The sequence below is a fragment of the Coenobita brevimanus genome, chromosome 36 (assembly GCF_032717465.1).
Source record: "Coenobita brevimanus isolate Jiangsu-jjx chromosome 36, ASM3271746v2, whole genome shotgun sequence".
Classification (NCBI taxonomy): Eukaryota; Metazoa; Arthropoda; class Malacostraca; order Decapoda; family Coenobitidae; genus Coenobita; species Coenobita brevimanus.
The window spans coordinates 4,737,033-4,744,354 of NC_136989.1; positions in this window are offsets into that span (position 1 = coordinate 4,737,033).

Sequence of the window (7,322 nt, forward strand, 5' to 3'; positions counted from 1 at the left end):
TCATACCTTGTGTGTCCTGGTTTTGCACAGTAATGACACAGAATGGACCTATCCCTTGACTGTGACCTACGAGGTGGTTTCCCATAAAAAGTGTTGTTTATGGCGCGAGACCTGCTCGGGCTGCGCGAAAACTTATGAAACTGCCTGTAGGAAGGCGTGTGGGAACGAGGTCTAGGCGTCTTTGTTTGTTTGGGCTGCCTCATTTCAGGTCGCGATCGATTTTGTTCTCTGTTTGGGGTCGGTGTTGATGTTTTCACAGCTGATACTGTCTCAGGTACCCTGATTCTACCAGAATGTGCATGTGTGTCGACCACACCTGCTTTACTGCACTGCATCTCTACCTCTGTTCATTAAGTCTAGTAAGCACATTCCCGGGATGTACGCGATTGTTTTGGCGATCTTAAGGGTTCTATCAGGTAATTTACACAAGGCAGCTACATAACCAATGATGTCCACGACGAGGTCTGGGGACATCTTTCCATCATCTGTTATCCACTTAGAATTCTCCAGAGTAGCTAATAGGGTTCTCTTGATTGTGGACACATCAGCAGTTATTTCACTGAGCACATGGTTTGTAGTGTGCTCCCTTACAAGATCTACAATTTTATGTAATTCTGGAATTATACCTGGCAAGAAGTTCATACCTCCAGAAAATTTCTTCAGAAATTCAGTTTTAAATTCATCATATGTCCTAGCACGATGTAGCTTATCGGAGCGCAATAAATTGCTTGCTGGACATCTTTCCTGGCTTATGCAAGATGAAAAAATAACAATTTTCTCTTGTTCATCTAGTATGTGGCGCTTGATGAACATTTGTTCGCACTGACTGATTAATGAAATGACATCAATGCGATCCTTGTCTGTGCCAGAGAATTTTGGGGCTGCCACCAAATGTCATAAAGACTTTGTAGTTACTTGTAGAGAAGTATATTTTAGACTTGTGGTCGAGCGGCTTTTATATCTTGTAGTAGTTTCCCCACCAGATGTCATGTAGTGACGGGAGAGGTAAAGAATAGTATGGGACTATTTTTATTTGTCTTGGAAATATTAAACAGGTATAATAGTATAAGTCCTGGGTAGCTACCTCCCTGTCTCGCTATCTCTCTCTCTCTCTCTATTCTAAGGCTAATCTCCGTCTCGACCTCTCTCTAGGGTCGCTTGTCTCCTTCTCAACTCTCTTTCCTAAAATCTGGTGTAGTAAGGATGTGTCACGTATGTTCCTCATGGCAACCAGACCTTTCTCACGAGAGGACTGCTGACAGCTAACTGCATCATCTCCTTACTGGCCGCTGTCGTCAGCTTTCCTCCGTGTAAGCATGTTTAGCGCTGCTCGCTTCTCGCAGACACAACACCTTCTCATCATTTGACTTCCTGCTTCTATCTGTCTCTCTATCTATCTATTTATCTATCTATCCATTATGTAGTCCTATATTACCACCACCACCACCGCTATTACCACCACCACCACTATTACCACCACCACTATTACCACCACCACCACCACCACTATTACCACCACCACCACCACCACTATTACCACCACCACCACCACCACCACCACTATTACCACCACCACCACCACCACCACCACTATTACCACCACCACCACCACCACTATTACCACCACCACCACCACCACCACCACTATTACCACCACCACCACCACCACCACCACCACCGCTATTACCACCACCACCACCACCTCTATTACCACCACCACCACCACCACTATTACCACCACCACCACCACCACCACTATTACCACCACCACCACCACCACTATTACCACCACCACCACCACCACTATTACCACCACCACCACCACCACTATTACCACCACCATCACCACCGCTATTACCACCACCACCACCACCGCTATTACCACCACCACCACCACCGCTATTACCACCACCACCACCACCGCTATTTCCACCACCACCACCACCACCGCTATTTCCACCACCACCACCACCACCGCTATTTCCACCACCACCACCACCACCGCTATTACCACCACCACCACCACCGCAAATACCACCACCACCACCACCGCTATTACCACCACCACCACCACCGCTATTACCACCACCACCACCACCGCTATTACCACCACCACCACCACCACCGCTATTACCACCACCACCACCACCACCGCTACCACCACCACCACCACCGTTACCACCACCACCACCACTACCACCACCACCGCTATTACCACCACCACTATTACCACCACCACCACCACCACCACCGCTTATTACCACCACCACCACCACCACTATTACCACCACCACCTCATTACCACAACCCCATCACCACCTCATTATCACCACCACCCCATCACCACCACCATCCCATTATCACCATCACCATCCCATCATCACCACCACCATCCCACCATCCTCATCACTACTAATCGCCATCACCACCCCCGTCATCACCAAACCATCCCCTTCATCACCATCACATCACCCTCACCACCACCACCAACACTACAGCCACAACTACCAACATCCCCATCACCACCACCACCACCACCACCACCACAACCACCACCACCACCACCACCACCATCACCACCACAACAACCACCACCACAACAACCACCACAACAACCACCACAACAACCACCACCACCACCACCACTACCACCACCACCATCAGTATTAGTATTATTTCTATGTCTTTCCCACTTCAGTGTAATAATGTTAGTGTTGTAATGCTAAGGTGTTGAGGCAGCAGCACGCTTACATGTCGCAAAATATTGATGGTAATGGTTACAATGGAGAATATTCTGTTCCTATTAGCTACCTGAAGAGCCTGTAGTAATAGGATTTTATATTTTCAGATTGATGGCGGGGGACAGGGTGACGTGGAGGCGATTTGTTTGTGGCCACCCCGTATAAGGGATTAAGGCGTCTGGCAATAGATAGATAGATTTAGGCCTGAAGAGTTGATGACGACGAGAAAGAAGACAGGAGGATAAAAGACAGCACAGAAGACAGTAGTTGGCAGGAACCGCTATAACCACAACTACCACCATTGCAACCACCACAACCCCCCACCCCCACCACCCCTCACAAGTAAGGTTAGTCTACGTGACACTACCTGCAGGTATTTTGTGGGGCGGGTGTCACCTGGCTTGGCCTTAATTGGGAAAGGATGGGACTTTTTTATAGAATTCCAGGGCACTTTTTGCCTTTTAGGAATATCACCTAAGAACATATTACTAAGTATTCTTTAACCTAATGTCTAATGTATTTTGAAACATTCACACACACACACACACACACACACACACACACACACGCACGCACACGCACACACACGCACGCACACGCACACACACGCACACACACACGCACACACACACACACGCACACACACACGCACACACACACACACGCACAAGCACACACGCACACGCACACGCACACACGCACACGCACACACGCACACGCACACACGCACACGCACGCACGCGTGCGCGCCTGCAGTCACGGATGCACCCTCTAGCACACATGCACATGTACACATGCACACATATACACATGCATAACAGCACGAACATTCATGCACGTATCAACAAGCAAACATACTCATACGTACTGGTATGCTTGCATACAAATTTGAATAAATACAGGCATACATATATGCATACACAAATATACACGTACACGCAGACGTACAGTTGCGAGCAGATGACTCGAGGCCACCTGGTCCATCAAGATGTTGGTGTTTTATCTGGCATCAGTGGTAGCTGTGATCTTGACCGAGATTCAGTCAGCTGTTCAGGCGAAACAAACCCAGTGACAAATATTGTCAATGTGCAGTTCTAACTTGTCTCCAATCAATATCATGCAAGTAAACGTATTATACTGATAATGATTAACGTGTCATACACGTGGTAGATATACGAAGTATTTATAACCATAGTATTACAACACTGGCATCCAAACAGTGCTGCGTTCATTCATGTGGGACACACGGGTATCCCGAGTGTGCTGCTCCATCACCTCCTCGGTTTGTGACGTAGGCACCACGTGACGTCACGTATGGGGAGGGGCATGAAGGTGGAACTAGTTGACCCGTTCATGATGATAAACATTTATTGAGAGTAATCGTTCGACTTTATCACTCGAATATTAAAGAAACATTGGTTTTCTCTGTCAAAACAAGCCTATTACAACGTCTAATCTCATAAATTAAATGCCGCAGCCTACCACTTGCCCCCTCACCCCCTTCCCATCACACGTCCCACCTCGTCCCGCCCTTCCTCACCCACCACCCTCAATATAACTCCCACACCCCCCTCCCCTTGTTCCGCCTACTGTGGTGTGAACCTTTAACTGTCCCACCTGTTTTAGAGTCAGAGGTCGACGAAAGTGAGGTTAATTGTGAGGGACGACTGGCATGACGGTGTTTTTTGTGATAATAATGCTAGGTTGTGGGGAAGCCGATAACCCTACGGCATATCTCTTGAAAACTGGTAAAGGTTGTTTGGTTCACGACGATAGTTGAACAAAATAAATTACTACCGATACCCGTGTGTCACATGAATGAACGCAGCACTGTTTGGATGCCAGTGTTGTAATACTATGGTTATAAATATATCTACCATGTGTATGACACGTTAATCATTATCGGTATAATACGTTTACTTGCATGATACTGATTGGAGACAAGTTAGAACTGCACATTGACAATTTGTCACTGGGTTTGTTTCGCCCGAACAGCTGACTGAATCTCGGTCAAGATCACAGCTACCACTGTTGCCAGATAAAACACCAACATCTTGGTGGACTAGGTGGCCTCGAGTCATCTGCTCGCAACTGTACACCTTAGACGATTCTGGTGCTGTTCCTCCAACACTTCCCCCCTCTGACTTCCTCATGGCTGACAAGGCATATGGGCCTGATGGAGTCCCTCCTGTTGTCCTCAAGAACTGTGCTACTGTTCTTACACCCTGCCTAGGCAAACTCTTTCGCCTTTGTCTATCAACTTAAACCTTTCCTTCTTGCTGGAAGTTTGCTTTCAATCAGCCAGTCCCAGAGAAGGGTGACCATTCCCAACCCTCTAGCTATCGCCCAATTGCTTTAACATCCTGTGTCTCAAAAAATGTGCAGTCTATTCTTAACGGAAGAATTTTAAAGCATCTTTCCTGTCACAACCTTCTGATCGTCAGTATGGATTCTGTCAGGGACGCTCCACTGGCGATCTTCTCACCTACCTTTCAGACTCCTGGTCATCCTCCTTTCGGGACTTTGGCGAAAGCTTTGCCATTGCACTTGACATCTCAAAGGCATTCGATCGAGTGTGGCATAAATCTTTAATTTCAAAAATGCCCTCTTACGGTTTCTATCCTTCTTTCTGTGCCTTCATCTATAGTTTCCTTTCTGGTCGTTCTATAGCCGCTGTTGTAGACGGCCATCGTTCTTCTCCTTGATATATTAACACTGGTGTTCCTCAGGGCTCTGTCCAATCATCAACTCTCTTCCTTTTATTCATCAATGACCTTCTAAGCTGTACATCTAAGCCTATCCACTCATACGCTGATGACTCCACTCTTCACCTTTCCATTCGGTTCCCGCAAATTCCATTTCAGCAGTTACTTCAACAAACAAGGGATGAGGCTATAGCACACTGACTTGCCATGTATCTCTGACTGGGGTAAAAGTAATCATGTTGTTTTTAATGCATCTAAGACTCAGTTCTTACACCTATCAACTCGACAAAACCTTCCACAGGAGTACCTACTAATATTTGATAATATCCAGTTCAATCCTGCATCATCCTTGAACATGCCTGGGGCTTCATTCTCTCGAGATTTATCATTTATCTTGGAATAATCATACTACCCCTCTTGTAAAATCTTCTTCCAAGAGGTTAGGTGTGCTAAGCCGACTCTGTGCTTTCTTTACCCCTGCACAGTTGTTGACTTTATACACGGGTTTTATTCGTCCCTATGTAGAGTACAACTCTCACGTGTGGGGAGGCTCTCCACATACAGCTCTTCTCAACAAGGTGGAGTCAAAGGCTTCTCGTCTCATTAACTCTCCTCCTTAAACTGGCTCCCTTCAAGCTTTCTCTCTTGGCCGCACTGTTGCATCTTTTCCTCTTTTCTATCGCTACTTCAATGGTCACTGCTCCTCTGAACTGTCTGCTTGCATCCCTCCACCTCTACGACTGGCGTTTAGCACCCGTCTAACAACAAACTCTCATCCCTTTTCTGTCCAACTCTCTGATTCAAGAACAAACCGTTACTCCCAGCCCTTCATTTATGCAATAGGCGAACGCTGGAACTGTCTCCCTTTGTATGTATTTCTAACTTCCTATGATCTCTAGTCTTTCAAACGCAGTGTGTCCAGGCATCTCGAAATTATCGGATTTTGAATTTGGCTCTCTGTTGTATTGTTCGTTTTTTTTTTTTTTTCTTGGAAGGAACAGTTTGCTGCTCCTTGCCTTGGGTTCCTTCTTCCTTGCATAAAAAAAATACATATGTGCATACAAGCACTACAGCAAACTTCCCTTCACATAGGCCTATACAGTATAACTGCACATACACATGCCAGTTATATACATACCGTACATACACATATAACCTACATGTATACATGCTGTACAGTCATACATAAGTACTGTACATTCATACAAGCTACATGTATACATGCTGTACAGTCATACATAAGTACTGTAAGTTCATATAACCTACATGTATACATGCTGTAGTCATACATAAGTACTGTAAGTTCATATAACCAACATGTATACTGTACATGCTGTACAGTCATACATAAGTACTGTAAGTTCATATAACCTACATGTATACATGGTGTACAGTCATACATAAGTACTGTAAGTTCATATAACCTACATGTATACATGCTGTACAGTCATACATAAGTACTGTAAGTTCATATAACCTACATGTATACATGCTGTAGTCATACCTAAGTACTGTAAGTTCATATAACCTACATGTATACATGCTGTACAGTCATACATAAGTACTGTAAGTTCATATAACCTACATGTATACATGCTGTACAGTCATACATAAGTACTGTAAGTTCATATAACCTACATGTATACATGCTGTACAGTCATACATAAGTACAGTAAGTTCATATAACCTACATGTATACATGCTGTAGTCATACATAAGTACTGTAAGTTCATATAACCTACATGTATACATGCTGTACAGTCATACATAAGTACTGTAAGTTCATATAACCTACATGTATACATGGTGTACAGTCATACATAAGTACTGTACATTCATACAAGCTACATGTATGTGCTGTACAGTCATACATAAG